General features: G+C 34.2%; 1 long non-coding RNA gene across 1 annotated transcript in view; it reads left to right on the top strand.

The window, feature by feature from the left end:
• LOC129397749 (uncharacterized) overlaps nt 1-20235 on the top strand; it is a 550258-nt gene that overhangs the window by 112788 nt on the left and 417235 nt on the right. Inside the window, exon 4 of the long non-coding RNA XR_010112187.1 lies at nt 17600-17662. This is a non-coding gene — a long non-coding RNA (uncharacterized LOC129397749). The remainder of the gene's footprint in view (nt 1-17599; nt 17663-20235) is intronic.

Genomic DNA, 20235 nt, shown 5'->3' with positions numbered 1-20235 from the left:
TTTGTCTCTTCCACTTACCCCAGAAAATCTGCTTTCATCTTCACACCCTTCCCAAACCAAATTAGATGCTCTCTCAATATCCTTAAACTGTGTTGCCTTCTTGCTTTTCAATTGTACCTTTTCTGAAAAGCCTCAATGCTGTGTAACTCAAACTAGATTAATCTTAGATCAGTACAGTTCCACAACTTTTGAAAATCAAACAAACTCAAAGACAGGCACTACTTTAGATTCAGGGTTTCCCTAATCAACTTGTCCCTCAACAGGGCCAAGCAACACTTCTAGGAATCATGAGTTGGTTCCCTTTATTGCTTTCCGGGGTGACACTTCCAACACATCTGTATGTTCCTTGAAACTCTGATCTTCCCTTCTCCCCTGTTCTCAACAGATAATCTTGTCTCTGACTTCAAAGTGAAAATGTAATCCATCATAAAGAAACTCTGTCAACTTTATGCTACCTTTCAACTGTGATAGTACTTCCTTCTGCCTGTTATTAATCCCTCTGTCTGTGTCTGGAGCATTCTTTTTCTTGTTAAGGATTTTGTCTCCCTCTTTTTACTTCAATCTCTCCTTATTGGTTAGTATTCGTAGTTCAAATGTTTCTCATGTTTTAAAAAAAAACTATATACAAACCTTCTCTCCCCCTCAGAGCCCCTCCACCTTAACGTATATCTCTTTTCTGATTCACAGTTAATGTTATTTAATGAGTTGTACACACCATTGCCTTTATATTTCACCTCTACTTGTACTTGAACCTCAATAACCTGGCTCTGTTTCTAGGACTCTGCTGAATTTGTTCACACCACGTTCACAGATCTATGTCTTTGTTATTAAATATAATGAACAGTTCTTAATCTACATTTTACTTGGTTTTTCTGGAACATTGGACATTATGGACCATAAATTCCTTTGAAACATTCTCTTTTCTGGCTTTTGAAACTTCATATTTTTCTTGCTTTTCTATGACTTCTCTTTACCTCTTTTGAAGACTCTTTTAAGTACCAGCTAAATTTGGGTTTCCTCCAGTTTTAGTCATTGGTCCTTTACTTTTCTCACTTAATACACTCATTTAATACTGCTGTTTCTATAGCATCTATATTAAGGTGACACTCAACTCACATCTTCAATCTCTATCCCTCTGTTGAACTTCAGTCCTATATAGCCAGTTTCCTTCTGTGCACGACATACTTGGGAATAGCTACTTACTGTCAGAATTCTTAATCAAACCACAATCATCCCTCACTAGGATCACTGAAACAGTCTTTTAATGGCCTCTCAGCCTCTAGACTCATCCACAATTCAGTCAAGATAGTATTTTTAAATGCAAAGTTGATCTCTAATTTCTGTTGGAATACTTCCAGAGGCTTCCCACTGCTCTCAAGGTAGTGGACTATGGCTTACAAAATCCTCCACTATCTCAACCCAATCCAGCCTTGTTGCTCAGCATTTTTTCATGAGTTCCATGCTTTAGATATATTAGACGTATTTACTTTTCTTGATTGAGCTAGGTCATAAAACACTTCTAGGTCATTATATACTGTATTTTCTTGGCCTGGGTATTTTCCTGTCTTTACTTTTTATGTTAGTTCATGCTTGTATTGCTATAAAGGAATACCTGAGGCTTGGTAATTTATAAAGAAAAGAGGTTTAATTGGATGATGGTTCTGCAGCTTGTACAAGCATGGCTCTAGCATCTGCCTCTGGTGAGAGCCTCAGGAAATTTACTCTCATGACAGAAGGCAAAGAGGGAGCCAGTGCATCACATAGTGAGAGAGGGAACAAGGGAGAGGGAGCAAGAGAGAGGGCAGGGAGGTGCCATACACTCTTAAACAATCAGATCTCATGAGAACTCAGAGCAAGAACTCACTCATCACCAAGGGGATGGCACTAAGATCCTCTTGGGATCCATCCCCATGATTCAAACACCTCTAAGCAGGACCCACCTCCAACACTGGGGATTACATTTCATCATACGATTTGGACAGGACAAACATTTAAGCAATATTAACTTCCAGCTCCACCCTTGAGGTCTTAGCTTAGGTGTCTCTTCCTCCAGAAAGTCTTCCTGATCACTCATCTTGGGTGAGGTGATTATGTTACGTGCTCACATAGCAATTTAAAGTTCCCCTCTCTTAGTACTTACCATACTCATTTGTACTCCCCATGAAACGAAAGGCTTCTTGAGAAAAGGGACTGTGTACCTTTGCCACAGTTGTTCTCCAACACAGCATAGTCTCTGGGACAAAATAGGTACTCGGTTAATAATAAATCAGTGAATGAATATATTTCCATATGTGGGAAACTTTATACAATAATGAGAGAAAAACTGGGAAGACCTAAGAAGTGAAAGCTTTTTGCCATGAGATAGTTACAAATAGGGTCTTTGAGAAAAGAAAAAGCATTGCTTCTCTCCTGGGCTGTTTTCTCTGAGGCATTGTTCACAGGTCTTATCATTGGAAGGAAGGAACCACATGAATACAGTTTTAATCATAGTGTTTTATTGTAGTATTCACAATCTTCTGTTTACCTGCAATCACCAACAGGATATAGGATTCTTCAACATATAAAAATAAGAAGAAAAGAGACTGCTGAATGTCATCCTCTTTCTTTCCATTGTGTACCCATTCACATCACTATGGTATGAGACCACTAAATCAAATCTTATGTTTTTTGTAGCAAGCATACATGCAGGTGAAGCAAATCTGCTAAGATAGCACAGCAAGTCCTTTCAGGGTGACATTTTAATTATCTCAGGAATATTTTCTCTTTTTTCATATCATATTTTCTTGATAAGAAAATATGTAAACGTAATTGTATTTTATTAACATCAAGTGATAAAATAGTATTAAAAGATTCAACTAAGTTAAGCAGTTTTTTTTTTTTTTTAAACTGGTCTCGGATGAGACTTTTCTTCAGTTCCCTTTCTCTAACTACAGTAAATTACATTTCTCTAACTTTGAACAGTTTGATCATACCTTTTTGCATACCTTTTAATTCTTCCTCCCAAGGGGGAGGGTAGAACATGTGTTTGAAAGAGTTTTATCCCTAACACAATCCATGTGACCTCCATGTCTTCTGAAATGATTTCTGGTGGGAATGCTAGTGATTTCGAGGATCACATGTAATTTCCTGCTGAGCTGTTTAGCATGTGCAAATTACCATTTGACCTCCATAGTGACATATTTGTCATAGCAATTTTCACTTCTAGTGAAACGAGTTAAACTGCCTCAGTAAAAGTGATTTTAAGCAGTAATTCTTCATACAAAACCTTTCACATGAATCTGCCACTATGTGTTTTAAAGATTGATACCTGGGCTTCAGATATTTCTTTTCATGTTGTTTTTAATAAGAAGCACAATATTTCCATAACTCATATTTGGAATGGTTCCTGGTTTTGGAAGCAGATTATTAAAACTGAGCATATGGAGGTCTTAAAGTAGAACCTTATGGGGGAAAAACAGTTGATCAAGTCTATTTTGCAGCACTGAAAAATTAAATGCTTACAAAATCTTGGTAAAGCAAGGTTTATTTTTTATAACTTTTTAAAAACCCAAATTAGTGAACTATCTGTGGCGGGTAAGAATATGACCACACAGAAAACTCCTTTGTCATGATCATTTTTAAACAATCAGAATGTTCCTTTGCCTACATTTTTTTCACTTACTATTGTATTGCTTAGGAGAAGTCAATGGACTTTTTTGAAAGACAATCTTAAAAAGGAAGTTGAATACTCAGTGATTGACTGTGCAGATGAAATAGAGAAAAAGGTGAGACTAATCCGAATTAAATGGAGCAATAAAATGAGAATCTGGTTGAAAGAACTTGTTTCTTGCATGCCAAAAATTCAGCACCATCAGAAGGTTTGCCCCTGATTCAAATGTAGTCACACACAACATTCACCTCTCTCCCCCATGGACTTGCTGTTTTCTCTAAGAAATGTAATCAGAAAATGTTATGCCATTCAAATATGCACAGTGATTGCCCTTATTTACTCACTCAAATTGCCTGAGTACCAAATGTCAGCACTCTACTATGCACTTGATACCCAAAGACAAATAAGATACTGTTCTTTAAACAATTTTAAAACATTTTAGAGATGATTGCAATAGTATATGATATATGTACTCTTGGAAGTGTAGTTTGGGTGCAACAGGAATTCTGAACAAATTAGGCATTCATTAGATAGATATGGGCAGGAGGAAATAAGGGCATCTCCAAATTAGGAGGCATTAAGTTTGTACTTGTTAAGAGAATTGTGCTTAGTTTGGTGTGGTTAGATTTCAGGATGAGTGTGGGGGAGTGGCAAATGATGACTCTGAAAAGACAAGCTGAACCTATTCTTATAGGCAGTAGGAAACTGTTCACAGCTTTAAGTAGAAAAGTAACACAATCAGATTTACTCTTGGAAAGATGCCCCTGGCAGTAAGATGGAGCACGGACTGAAGGATGGTCAAATTATATTAAGAGACCAGTTAGGAGCCTATTGCATCCAAAAATGATGAAAGCTTTGAATTCTAGCCATATACTGAAGTTAGAAAGTTGGGAAAATTTTGACAGGTTTTTTTTTAAAGGAAGGCATAACTTACTGAATTTAGTGAACTTCAAATGTAAGAAAAGAAGAATGAGAAATCTGAGATGGTTCTCGGGTTCTGAATGGGATGGCTGGGTTTATCTTGGTACTGTTAAACAAGAGAGGATTATAAGGAGGATGATCTCCTTGGGAAGAGAATAAAATGAGATCAGTTTTGGATTTGTTAATTTGAAGAAATCAGTAGGGATCTATGTATGTTGACACGTTCAGTAAACTGTCAAAAATTTAAGCCTTAGATCAAAGGGAGAAGAAGTCTGGGTAATAGATTGCAAATTATCACCATGTAGAAAAGACAGTTAGTAAGATTAGATTATCCAGTGTGTGGAGAAGACATTTTGACTTAAATAATGTAATGTTTCCATTTTTATTCATGGGACACTTGAATGAAACCATTTCATTGAATTCATTTTGTGGGCAGGAGGATTACAGCTGGTAATTTTTATTTTTTATTTATTTTATTTCAATAGCTTTAGGGGTACAAGTGTTTTTCATTACGTGGATGAATTGCATAGTGCTGAAGTTTGAGATTTTAGTGTACCCATCACCAAAGTAGTGTCTTTGTACCAAATATGTAGTTTTTAAATCTTTCACCCTCCTCCCATCCTTCCCCCTTCAGAGTCTCCAATGTCCATTATACCATTTTGTTTGCCTCTGTTTACCCATAGATTAGCTCCCACTTATAAGTTAGAAGATATGGTATTTGGTTTTCCATTCCTGAGTTACTTCATTTAGAATAATGGCCTCCAGCATCTGGCCTACAGTTGCTGCTGGCCTCCAGTTTTATTCTTTTTTAGGGCTCAGTAGTAGACCTGGTTCATATATATCACATTTCCTTTATCCACTCATCAGTTGATGCGCACATAGGTTGGTTCCATATCTTTGGAACTGTGAATTGTGCTGTGATAAACATATGTGTGCAAGTGTCTTTTTGATATACTTTCTTTTCCTTTGGGTAGATACCCAGTAGTGGGATTGCTGGGTTGAATGGTAGTTCTACTTTTAGTTCTTTGAGAAATCGCCATACCGTTTTCCATAGAGGTTGTACTAATTTAAATGCCCAGCAGCAGTGTATAAGTTTTCCCTTTTCACCACATCCATGCCAATATCTATTTTTTTTTTTACTTTTTATTAATCGCCATTCTGGCTGGGGCAAGGTGGTATCTTATTGTGGTTTAAGTTTGCATTTCCCCAATGATTAGTGATGTGAACATTTTTTCACGTTTGTTGGTTGCTTGTATATCTTCTTTTGAGAATTGTCTATTCATGTAATTTGTCACTTTTCGATGGAATTATTTGATCCTTTTTTGCTTATATGTTAGAATACCTTGTATATTTGGGATATTAGTCCTTTGTCAGATGCATAGTTTGAAAATATTTTCTCCCATTCTGTGGATTGTCTGTTTACTCTGATGATTTTTTTTCCGTACAGAAGCATTTTAGTTTAATTAGGTCTCATTTATTTATTTTTACTTTTGCTGCATACGCTTTCGGGGTTGTAGTCATAAATTATTTGCCTAGGCCAATGTTCTGAAGGGTATTTCCAACTTATCTTCCAGAATGTTTATGGTTTTAGGTCTTAGATTTTGGGTCTTTAATCCATCTTGAGTTGATTTTTCTATGTGGTAAGAAGAGGGATCTAGTTTCATTCTCTACATATGACTACCTGGTTTTCCCAACACCATTTATTGAATATGGTGTTATTTCTCCAATTTATGTTTTTGTATGCCCTGTCAAAGATCAGTTGGTTGTAAGTATTTGGATTTATTTCTGGGTTCTCTATTCTGTTTTATTGGTCTATGTTTCTACTTTATATCAGTACTATGCTGTTTTGGTTACTATAGCCTTGTAATATAATTTAGAATCAGGAAACGTGATGCCTCCAGATTTGTTCTTTTTGCTTAGGATTGCTTTAGCTATTCAGGCTCTTTTTTGGTTCCTTATGAATCTTGGGATTTTTTTTATTATGTAAAAAATGCTGTTGGCATTTTGATAGTAATTGCATTGAATTTGTAGATTGCTTTGGGCACTATGGTCATTTTGGTGATACTGATTCTTCCAGTCCATGACCATGAGATGTATTTCCACTTGTTTGTGTCATCTATTATTTCTCTCATCAGTGTTCTGTAGTTCTTCTTGTAGAGATGTTTCACCTCCTTGGTTAAGTATATTCCTAGGTATTTTATTTTTTATTTATTTATTTTTTAATTTTATTATTATACTTTACGTTTTAGGGTACATGTGCACAACGTGCAGGTTTGTTACATATGTATACATGTGCCATGTTGGTGTGCTGCACCCATTAACTCGTTTTGCAGCTATTGTAAAGGGAATTGAGTTCTGGATGTTATTCTCAGCTTAGTAATTGTTGGTATATAGCAGTGTTACTGATTTGCGCATATTGATTTTGTAACCCAAGACTTTACTGAATTCATTTATCAAATCTAGGAGTCTTTTGGAGGAGTCTTTAGGGTTTTTCTGGGAATATGACCATATCATCGGCAAACAGAAATAGTTTGACTTCTTTTCCAATTTGGATGCCTTTTATTTCTTTCTCTTGCCTGATTACTCTGGCTAGGAATTCCTCACTGGCAATTGTTTTTAAAAGTTAACGTTTAATAACTGTTTTTGGAGCATTATTAAAAATACTCATGACATCAAAACCACACAGTCAAAGAAGCTATGTCAAAAGGACATCTTAAAACACCTGTGTCAGAATAGCTCACTCCTCAGAGAGTGTGTATAGAGTGAGGAGAGGATCATATCCTGAGGAATTCCAACATTTAATAGGCAGGTAAATGAAGAGTGGGAAAACATGGAGAGAGAAGGAAAATAGAGTCAGAGACTTAGAAAGAGAACCAGGAGAATGTAATATAATGAAAGTAAAGGGAGGAGGAGAATTTGCGAGGAAGAAGAGAGTCAGCTGATAAGGTTTCTGCAATGAGGATACTACTGCTCATCTTAGAGATGTCAAGAGGTGCCTATTTGGGATGCAAAAGTCAAAGAACAATGGATCAAGGAAATAGAGGAAATAAAGATATCCAAAAAGCTGTGGCAGAAATTTGTCATTAAAATAAGAAGAGAAATTCTGTAGTAATTTGGAAATGATTCAGGATCAAAATGAAGGTTTTGGAGGTATTTTTGTGTGAGTTGGACGATGGGTTATCTGAGACTCTTTGAGGTTGGAGGAAAGGAGCTAGTAATTAGAGGGAGTTTGAGCGTACAAGAAAAAGATGAGGATTCCTTTAGGAGGAAATGTGATTATTATTGCAGGAGAGGGGTTAGCCTTGACAGAAAGAAACCACATTTTTCCTTCTGAGACAAAAACATTTAGTAAAATATAGGCGCCAAAATAAGTAAGTTCATATGTGAGTGAATATACGCAGGAATACATCAAGGAAACTCTGAACTTCATTTCAGATAGCTGCCATTTTCTTAATGTAGTCTGAGTTATTGAAGTTATTGATTGAGGCCAAGAAGATAATAGCAGGCATAGGGTAGACAGTATAGGTAAATGTTTTGAAGAACTGCTCTGAGGAATATAAATAAAAGCTGATTAGGAAAAATAAAAATATGTAGAGCAATGCTGAGGGACAGTGCAATATTTTAATTTTTAAGGGGCCAATCTGAGATCTGAGGAAAGGAAGGAAGTAAAGAGAGTGGCAGTATAGATAAATTTACTGACGTGTGCTTGAAGGTAGGAGGGGGCTGTGAAGAGACCAAAGATTCTGCGTAGACAGGTTTGTCCTTAATAGCTTCTAATTCCTATGTATGGCTGGAGGTAGGCAATGTGAGGAAAGGGTATGGGGCCATGGATATGGGCGAGATCGGTGGCAGTTTCAAATCGCTACTCTGGAGGCTGGAAAGGGATTCAATTAGCAATGTGTAAAATGATTGTAGAATTAGGATGCTAAAACACCTCAAATTGGAAAGCATAAATGTGTAATACCGCCAATCTGCCTGGTTGTGTGTGTGTGTATATTTTTTAAAGATGACAAATAGATCTTTGTGGAAGTGGAGAGGGGGTTGAAGGTTTTTAAGAAGGTTGTGAAAGGACAAAGGGGTAAGATTCAAAGTCTCTGATGAGGATGCAAATAAGTAATGATGAGTTTAGAAGTTTAATGTAGTAAAAACATAAGGATGAATGTGGTTAATTATTCTTCATAAACCTTAACTTTTAATAGTTCATTAAATTTAATAGTTCATTAAATTTACTATAATTTAGAAGAACTTTAATTCTTCTGTTATTCCATTCTTCTGTTACTGACTGATTTGTAGCTCAATTATCCTTGAGGACAGTGGTCATATGTGTTCATTTCTACTAAAAGTGCCTAAAAAAGTCATATGCAAATAGCAGATGATTGCTGTTTATTTTTTAACAAATGCTACCCAAAAATTCTTGCTGTGTGATTATATTCCAATAAAAAACAACAAAAATAGGATTATATGTTTTAATTACTTTACATTTTTCTTTTTTTCTTTTTCTCATAAGCATAGTTATTGAGGATGGGTTAATAGATAGTTGGTAACATTGGTGGATGATTTTAGATAAAGAGTTTATGTGAGTCTTTAGGATTGTCTATAAAGGCAAAGAAGAGAAAAGAAGGGAAAAGAGAAACAAAGCTCAAGCTTAGTTGGAGTAAGGCTTTGAATAAGAGAAAATACCATACAAGGAGTCGGGTTGAATAAGGTTTCCTACAGAAAAAAAAAATAATAATTTTATTTTAAATAAAATTAATGGGCTAGAAATGTGAAGATTAAAAGAAAAGGAATGAGGGATATCAAGTCAGATATTAAAGAAAATAATCTATTTTCCAGTGCTTTTAAAATAATCAATGAGACTGAAATCTCCTGAATGAATTTGAACCAGAAATTCAATTCCTTTGAACAAGATAGGCTTTGCAAGTCCACGTGGGACACTCAGCCTTAGACCTTTTCTAGAGTTCTGTAATTATATGATGATAAATCTGCTGAATATTACATTATCACTTTTATCATAAAAAAGAATTATTATTTTTTGCTTGCTTGTTCAAAATAATAAACAGAAAACTAAAGTCAATAATTATTTTCTTCCTTATTTCCCTTCACTTGATATTTAATAAGGTCTCTTCTATTCCCAAAACTAGAGGAGCACTTATATCTTGTAAATATTTGATAGTATGAGCAAAAAAACCCCACAGGATTTTCTTTTATGTTGTTTCCTTAGCAGAATAGTAAATAAATGGCATGGATTCTAGTTAATGCCCTATGACAGCCACTCACATTTTCTGGACTCTCCAGAGCCTTCTCTCCACTAACTTGGTCTCCAACCTCCACAAAGATGCAAGGGTAACTCTGCTACACTGCTCAACAGAATAAAGGAAGTGTCAGTGAAGAAACCAAACAATGCATTTACACTAATTAAGGCTGTTTTTTTAACATGTGCTATACAAGAAAAGACATATGGTATGTTTTAAGAGATTATGTCTCTGATTCAAGGGTAAGCCTGTTTTTTTTTTAAGGAAATGTAAATAAAAGTAGAATTTGATGTGCAAGATTTGTTATGATTTAGCTATGTACCTATAACCATGCGTTTACTGTAATAGAATCTTTGTAGTGTGTTTCAGAATTACATGGTCAATTAAACTCTTAAGTATCTAAAGCTTGGCCAAATTTTAATTGTAAATTTATAACTTAGAGAATTAACCACATATATACTTCTTATTTTCCCTTTGCTAGGCTTCTGTGAAATTTAAACAATGTTGAATGTTTTCAGCATTAATTGATACCTTAGTAATCAAACACAGACAGTGTATTCAAGCATTATAATTGCTTTTTGGGTTTAACAAGAAGTTCCTTACAATCTAATGCATTTGAAGAACATGTGAGAGCAGATTTTTATATAAATATGACTTTATTTTTAATTGAACTTTGAGACTTACCATTTATAAATGTTTTGAGATTAGTTAATTGGTTACATTTGAAGTTTTTATAACCCAGAAGAGTACAGCTAGCATTCTACATACAACTGATGTTGAGAGGGCATCAAGATTCACCAATTTTCATTCATTGAACACAATTACAGAACACTTACTATGTGCTGGCTCTGACATGCAAGATTTATAGTTGTTATGAAGAAATGATACATCTGAAGGAATTTTGGTAAGCTTTGAAAAAATGGCCTCGTACTTGGAAAAGAGGAAAAAAGCAGGACTAATAATAACAAAGGAAAGGCTTACACCATGTGACAAAAAAGATAAGAAACAAAATATTTGGTTAGAGTACAGTATCAAGAACAACCTTTTAAATAATTAGGCCCTTAAAATGTATATGTTAAATGAGCAGTGAGTGAATGAATAACTCTTTCCTTCAATTTTCGTGTTCTAAAGACATGCCGTTGTCAAACCTGATAGACAAAATCTCTTATTAACTGATTTATTGGCTTTTATTAATTGACTGACTAGGGAAACAATGAGCAAGATGGGATTTGAGTGAGAGAGGGTATAAAGGGGGGAAATCACACTAAGAAAACAAGAAAATATCCTCAGGAGGAAAGAAAAAGTCAAAAAATTGCTAGTTTTTTCCAGATGTTTTCTTCAAGCTAGTTTATTATTTCCATTAATGCTCTATTTTAAACATGAATCTCAACACAGCATTTAACTGATTATTTTTACTTACATGAAAGAATACTTTATTTTTTATCTCCATTTTTAATTTTTGTTACATTTTTGTTATTTTGACTGGTATCAAGAAAAGTAATGTGTGATATCCTGTTGTTTTTAAAAATAGTTAATAATGTGTTAGCCCTCATTAATCTCTATCGGCTTCTCCTAAATTGAATAACCTAACAAAGTTTAATATATCTGTTGCTAAATGTCTCACATGTTTAAATAATTTATCTTTACCTGGTTTTGTAATTTTTAACTTTCTAATAATGACTGGTTTTATAATCCAGTTTCTAATTTCCATTTGTTACATTCAGCAAACTGATCCCTGTCTCTGGAAACATTTTTAATGTCTCTCTCTCTGTCTATTTATCTATCTGACAAGATAAAGAAAAAAGTGAACCTGTTATGATAATTGGTTTTTAAAATTTTATTGTGGTAAAATATATATAAAACATAAAATTTACCATTTTAGCAATCTTTAAGTATACAGTCCTTTGGCATTAAGCACATGCAAGTTGTTATTGCAACAATCACCATCATCTACCTCCAGAACTTTTTCATCTTCTCCAACAGAAACTCTATACTCATTAAACGTTACCTCCCCATTCTTTCCTTTCCTGTAACCCCTGGCAACTACCATTCTATTTTCTGTCGCTGTGAATTTGACTATCCAGATACACCACATAAGTGGAATCATACAATATTTGTCCTTTAGTGATACCTCATTGTACTTAGCACAGTGTGGTCAAGGTTCACCCATGTTGTAGCATGTGTCAGTATGTCCTTCTTTTTAAAGGCTGGGTAATATTCCATTGTGTGTATTGTATAGACCATATTTTGTTTATCCATTCATCCATCAGTGGACACTTGAGTTGCTTCCACCTTTTGTCCATTGTGAATTACATCACTGTTAAGCATGAGTATACAAATATCTGTTTGAGTCTTTTAATTCCTTTGGGATATATACCCAAAAGGGAATTGCTAAATCATATGGTAATTCTGTGTTTAATTTTTTTTTTTAGCAATTGTCACGCTGTTTTCCATAGTGGCTACACCATTTAATATTCCCACTAGCAATGTACAAGAATTCCAGTTTCTACATATCCTTGCCAATACTTGTTACTTTCTTTATTATTTTTAATATTGGGAATCCTAATGGGTGTACAGTGGTATCTTATGTATTTTTTATTTGCATTTCACTAATAATTAGCAATAATCATGTGTTTATTGGCCATTTGCATGTTTTCTTTGGAAAAATGTCTATTCAAGTCCTTTGTCCATTTTTAGACTGGATTATTTGTTTTTGTTGTTACTAAGTTTAGGAGTTATTTTACATTTTGGATATCCATTCCTTATAAGATGTATGATTGGTAAATATTTTCTATCATTCCATGGGTTGCCTTTTATTTCTGTTGGTTGCATCTTTTGATGCACAAATTTTAAAAAATTTTGGTTAAGTTCAATTTATCTATTTTTTTCTTGTTGCCTATGCTTTTTGAGTAATATTAAGAAAGCATTGCCCAATCCAGTATTATGAAGCTTTATAGTTTTAACTCTTATGTTTAGGTATTTCATCTATTTGGGTTAATTTTTATATATGGCATAAAGTCAGGGCCCAACTTCATTCATTTGCTTGCAGATATCCAGTTTTACCAACATCAGTATTGAACCAACTGTCCTTTTCCCATTGAATGAATGATCTTGGCACCTTTTGAAAAAAAAAATCGTTTGACCATGTATGCAAGAGTTTCTTTCTGGGATCACTGTTTATGCCAATTGCTTTTAAATTAATTTTAAATTTTAGAATAATTTTGGAATTATAGAAAAGTTGGAAAGATAATAGAGTTCCAGTATACCCTTCAACTAGTTTTCCCTATTGTTAATATCTTACATTACCACAGTACATTTCTCAAAATTAAGGAACCAACATTAGTATATTGCTGTGAACTAAACTCCATACTACTTACATGTCATCAAGTTTTTCATTAATGTTTCAGGATCCAGTGAGAATAATATATTGTGTCTAGTTGTCATGTGTCCCCAGTTTCCTCTGATCTATGTCAGTTTCTCAATCATGTTTTTCATTATCTTGAGAATCTTGAGGGGTACTGGCCAGGTATCCAACTGAATGCCCCCAAATCTGGGTTTCTCCAATGTTTTTATCATTATTAGGCTAGAGTTACGAATTTTCTAATGAATATTACAAAGGCAAAGTGGCCTTATTATTACGTCATATGAAAGATACATGACATCCCCATGGAATCACCAATGATGTTAATTTTCACTGTTTATTAAGGTAGTGTTTTCTTGGTTTCTTCAGTGTAAAGTTACTATTTTTCTCATTCTATGCTCTGTTCATTAGAAATAAGTCACTAATTCTAGTCCATACTCAGTAGGAAGAGAATTAGGCTCTACCTCCTGAAGGGGAAAATCTACATATACTATATGGAATTCCTAGCTAAGAATTTGTCTTTTCTTCTCACTTATTTGATTATTAAAGCATTTATTTACATCAGTATGGGCACAGAGGTATATGTTTTATACTTTGGGCTATAAACCAATATTTCACTATTTATTTGATGCTCAAATTATTTCAGCTTTGGCCTTTGGGGGCTCTGTCAGGATGGCTCCTGTGTTCTTCTGGCACACCCTACAATTCTTTGTTTTCTGTTCTATTACTACAAGATGATCCAGGCTTATCTTGTATTTTCCTTACCCTAGCTCTGGAATCAGCCTTACTGCAAGGGTATTTGGTTTCTCCCCTATATTGGAATTTAAAAACCAAGATCTGACACAAATAAATTTTTTCAATGCTACTTAATGCTTTTTATTTAGAGATAATATGTTGGCTTTCTGTTTTGATAGGGTTAATGTTTTGTTAATTGTCACTTAGAAATGTATTCAATATGAAGAGAATTATTTGTATCACCTTTCATACACAAAGGTGATACTACCAATATGGAATTAATATGAAATATGCTTTGCATTACTTTCCCAGTAGTGGTGATGAATTATTAGTGATTCATCCATATCCCTTGGCTGGAGAAATAGAAGTGGAAACACTGAACTCATCAGGCCAGCTTTTTCTCAACAAAATCAAAGCCATTCAAGCAGTGTAATCAACATACGAGTCCTGTGGTTATATTAAACAAAGAATTTACCTTTATGATTTATCCCTATTATAGACACTGTCTTAAAGTTATTTATAGTTCTTGGAAAATTCACCATCTGGAGAATTCCAAATTTTCCAGAAAAAACTTGCCTTGATGACAGATCTTGGAAAATAATTGCCCACTGGAGGCTTTTGTTTTGTTTTGTTTTTTAACTCCTTTTGGTTAGACTTTGAATCAAGTATTTTTTTACTTTGCAAAATACATAGCTTAGGGGTAATTTTTAAAAAAATTTATTTTTCCATTGTTATTTTTTAAAAGTCTTTGAAATACAGAAAGCGGTGTATTTGTTCATATCTTTGAACTTTAAAAACTTAATCAATACTACTTATCTAATTTAATTCCATGTTTTTAAAAGACATAAAATTATTTTTCTTTTAATGAAAGTGATAATAATGTACTATTTAGCATATTTATCAGTCTAATTAATCAAAAATTGAATGAAAGAAAAAAGATTTTTAGGATACATATAAATCTTTTCATCTAAAATATAGTACGCATTCCTATCAGTACATATAATTCATTCTATGCCTTTGAAACTCAACTTTAAATGACCTTTAGACTTTTAGAAGAAACAAGAAATGTACTTACTTTTGCAATTACTGGAAATAATACTGAACATAATAGAGGAAAAATTATGGGTCTATTAGGTACTATGCAAGATCTAATTCCCTGTTTCCCCTATGTGAGGAATGAATGAAGACTTAGATCATTTATTTTCTTCTACTTTTCAGTGGTTGAAGTACAATTCTTATAGCCTTAAATACTGAGTAGGAATTTTTGGAGTTTGATTCTTCTATTTAAAAAAATCCTAGCCAAATGATTTTGATTAATTGAGTCTGTATAAAAATAAAAATCTCTAATGGTTACCATGGGTTTATCATTTCTCCTATGGTCCACACACAGCCTCATTCTGCACACAGAATTCTCATTATTGCCTATTGTCTTCCAATCTGCACTGCTTTTTCCATTGGACATTAAGCTTTCAGTTGTGAAATTAAACAAGATATATAGTAGTGATGATAAAGTAGCATGTATACATTCATTGTGATTGCTACCAGTTTATTTGTGTCTTTGTAATACAAAGGGGGCTTTCAGGATTGGATACCATATGTGCAAAAGCTAAACTAACAGGCTTTTATATACTCTCTAGGTGCTTATTGATTCATTATATAAATAAATTCCTCTGACTACAAATAGTTCAAATTTGCATTAAGGATACCTTAGGAACATCTCTCATTCAGTTCTAAGCTCTAAACTTTATACTACCAAATTTTGTCTTGAATAAACAAGTCAAACCAAGACAAAAACTGTGCATTCACTTAAGGTAGTGAATAATATAAGTATGTCTTATGTAAGCAGGCCAGTCTTTGTATTTCTAGGTACTTTTTGATATCAGGATAAGTAGATGACCTCATCGACCCTATTATAAATTGGTTTTAGTAGAAACAAGAATGTTTTTAAGCAAATTTTTATTCCCAGACTGCCTGTTTACCCTGTAAGATAACCATCTGAAATACCTTATCTGATGCATGGTCAAGAATAAGTTGAACAAAGAAATCATTTGTGTTAAACTCCCTTGTGATTTCTTCATTTTATTGTTATATGTAGTTTTCAGCTATAGTATTCTTTTGAACTGTAGTTGTGGTCAAAAATGTCAGCCAGAAAAGCTATGAAAAGCTTGGACAAACCACTCAGGTAATTTTCCAATTAAGAAGAATAGGTTCCCCAAATCCCATCTTAATTGAGAAACTGCCTCGGTAAGTAAATTCTTCCCCTGTCCTATCAAAAACCCAGGATAAATGGGAAAATATTAATGAGGTGTTAGTGAAGGGGACTGTAATGTGATAACAACAAAACTAGGTGAAACAGATAAATATAGAAACATATAATCAGTGTTATGCTGTACTTAGTCTAAACCAGCAATATAATCATTCAGTTGAAATATTAAATCCACAAACACCATTGAGAGGGAGATCCACTATGGTTGGTTTACAGATAAGGCAGGTGTAGGTAACTTCCCAATTTTTGTTCTATTAATCTATGTAATCTATATTTCTACAAATGGGATTTTTCCTATTTTATTTGTACTAAAAAGTAGCAACAACAGTTTTAGTGCTAGTCTTAACATGATTGTATTGTAATCAGCAGGGTTTTACAAATTGTCTCAAAGGTTAATCTTGGTGATCATCACATTATACTCATTCTTATCAGTTATATTTAGTGGCAGATTGCAAGCTTTCCTTATTATCTTGTTAAATCAAGAGGTGAAAGCCTTTCAAGCCTTCTCTTTTTAAACATCTTTTATTAATGCTAATATGCCAGATGGGAGAAATTAAAATGGTTCTGTTCTTCATGCTGCTGCTACCCACAATTTTACCACATCATTTGCTGGTTAAGGAAGCATATGAAAATGATAGGTAGGGCACACATTTGTAAAAGTTCAGAAATGATGAAATTCCTTGTCTAAGGAAAACCGTTTTTTATTTGACTAGGTAAAAAAATACCATCACTTTCCAAACATACATAAAAAACACTGACAAAGATGGAATTAATACACTTGGAACTCATATGCTGCATCATTTTTTCCCAGCTACTCATGTTTACCTTAATCTTAAATGCCAACCAATAGGCAGCAAGATGATTATACAAGAATAATCCCCCTTGATCCATAGGGGTAATTGTCCAGAGCAACTAAGTTTATGTAAATGTTGCTTCTTTCCCATTTTCTTATCCTTTGGGAAATCAGTGGCTCTTGCAAGTGCCTATTTACTCTTTTTACAGGTCTTAGGAAATATGTACAAATATTTTGGCAGGTTATAGAATCACTTTCCTGCCTATTGATAACTATCTAGGAGAGTGTTTTCAATCCTTTAACTTTGCCGTAGACACATCCACATAAAATTTGGATTCTAAGCAATTCACATAGTCTGAATAATTACTCAATCTGATCTCTAAGTCTTAGGAAGCAACACTGGGAAGCACATAAAGAGTGGCTTTATGATAAAGTTAAGCTTGAACTGACTAACTTTTGCCTAAGTTAAATCATTTGTTAACTTCAGTGTATAATAATATTTAATAATAATTAAATGCAATCTGAAACAAATTATGTTCTACCCACCCTCTTAACTGATTAGGTCTTTTTGGTTGAGAACTATGAGTTTGGAAAAGATAACGAAACTTTTATGTTCTTTAAGCGAGAAGATCAGGATTGTCAATGCTGTCATTGCTTTTACTGGAATCCCCAGCACGAATTGAAGGTGAGTACAGGATTTTTCTTTCACTCTGTTCTTAAATTAGAAAGCATTCCCTGTTTTTCACCTCCTACTCTGATTTGACTGTACAGTTCTCTATACATCTCTTTCGTGTATGTCTTCCCAAGTCCAGGTTTGACCAGGGACAAAGAAGCAAATGCTATCAATTAACATTCACATGTGGTAGGTAAGTCTGTAAGTTGCTTTGGACTTTACTTGCCTCAGATATCTTAGATCCAAAGTGGGGAGAAAGTGGATAAAGGTCAATGTCAGTTGCTGAAAAGGGAATCATAGGGAGGTCAAAAGCACAGTAAAACTGGAGTCAAAATGCCTGTGTTCAAGGTCAGGATCTTAAAATTTTTTAGTGTGCCATCTCTGGTGAGTTACTTACTTAATAATTTCTTTGAGCTTCGTTTTCTTTCTCTTTCTTTCTTTCTTTCTTTTCTTTCTTTCTTTCTTTTGCTTTCTTTTCTTTCTTTCTTTCTTTCTTTTTTTTTGAGACGGAGTTTCACTCTTTTTGCTCAGGTTGGAGTGCAATGGCATGATCTTGGCTCACCATAACCTCCACCTCCCGAGTTCAAACAATTCTCGTGCCCCAGCCTCCCAAGTAGTTGGGATTACAGGCAGGCACCACGAAGCCCAGCTAACTTTTGTATTATTAGTAGAGACAGGGTTTCTCCATGTTGGTCAGGCTGGTCTCGAACTCCTGACCTCAGGTGATCTGCCCGCCTTGGCCTCCCAAAGTGCTGGGATTACCGGCATGAGCCACCATGCCTGGCCCATTTTCTTATTGATTGATTGTTACATAATATTTGTACATATTGATGGAGTGCATGTGATGTTTTGTTACAGACATAGAATGTGTAATGACCATCACAATCACCTCAAGAATTTGTCATTTCTATATGTTGGGAACATTTCAAGGTCTCTCTTGTAGCTATTTTGAAATATACAATACATTATTGTTAACTATAATTACCCTACTCTGCTATCAAACATGATAACTTATTCTTTCTATCAAATTGTATGTTTGTACCCATTAACCGACTTCTATTCATTACTCCTCCAAAGTCTTCCCAGCCTATGGTATCTGTCATTTTACTCTCTACCTCCACGAGATCAACTTTTTATTTAGCTCCTACATGTGAGTGAGAACATGCAATATTTGTTTTCTCTGTTTCTGGCTTGTTTGATTTAACATAAAGACCTCTAGTTCCATCCATGTTGCTGCAAATGACGGGATTTCATTCTTTCTTATGGCTGAATAGTATTCTATTGTCTATATATACCACATTTTCTTTATCAGTTGATCCCTTGATGGACACTTAGGTGGATTTCATATTTTTGCTATTGTGAATAGTGCTGCAGTAAACATGATGGGTATCCTTCTGATATTCTGATGTCCTTTCCTTTGAATATATACCCAATAGTGGGATTGCTGCATCATATGGTAGCTTTATTTTTAGTATTTTGAGAAATCCTCATACTATTTTCTATAATGGCTGCACTAATTTACATTCTCACCAACAGTGTATGGAAGTTTCCATGTCTCCACATCCTCACCAGCATCTTTTATTTTTTGCCTTTTTGATAATAGACATTCTACCTGAAGTAAGAGGATATCTCATCATGCTTTTGTCTTGCATTTCTCTGATGGTTAGTGATGTTGAGCATTTTTTCATATATTCATTGGCCATTTGTATGTCTTGCTTTGAGAAATGTTTGTTCATGTCCTTTGCCCACTTTTTAAAGGGTTTTTGTTTTGTTTTGTTTTGTTTTTTGCTGTTGAGTAGTTTGAGTTCCTTATATATTTTGAATACTGGTCCCTTGTCAGAATAGTTTGCAAATAAGCTTTATTTATTTATTTATTTATTTATTTATTTATTTATTTTGACGTGGAGTTTTGCTCTTGTTGCCTAGGATGGGGTGCAGTGGTGCAATCCTGGCTCGCTGCAACCTCCGCCTCCCGGGTTCAAGTGATTCTCCTGCGTCAGCCTCCTGAATAGCTGGAATTACAGGCACCCACCACCATGCCTGGCTAATTTTTGTATCTTTTTTTTTTTTTTTTTTTTAAGTAGAGACTGGATTTTACCATGTTTATCAGGCTGATCTCGAACTCCTGACCTCAGGTGATCCACCTGCCTTGGTATCTCAAAGTGCTGGGGTTACAAGCATGAGTCACTGTACCTGGCCTCATTTTTTAAATTACAGGCATTCATACACCCTTCAATCCATTCATTTAACAACAGCTATTTTTTGAGGACAAATGATATGTCTGAAACTTTATTTTCTTTATAGGATTATTGATGTTGCTGTAAGAACCATATGAAATATAAATATGTGTAATATAAATGATGATTATGTTTTTCATATGGCTTATTCTGCAAAGAAATACATAAAGATTTTTATTGGCTCTTGTGCATGTAGTTTGCCTTTTATATTGACCTTACTTCTTAATTTAATTTTCATATTATTTAAAATATCAATGGTATGTAAGTACACATCTTGAAAAATAACCAAGAAGTTATTACAATCTGTAAAGAAGAGAGTATATTTGGAATTCAGTTTTACATCTAATT

This window comes from Pan paniscus, chromosome 4, assembly GCF_029289425.2.
Source record: "Pan paniscus chromosome 4, NHGRI_mPanPan1-v2.0_pri, whole genome shotgun sequence".
Lineage (NCBI taxonomy): Eukaryota > Metazoa > Chordata > Mammalia > Primates > Hominidae > Pan > Pan paniscus.
The sequence above is the reverse complement of the archived record's forward strand: the minus strand, read 5'-3'. Positions and strand labels throughout refer to the sequence as shown.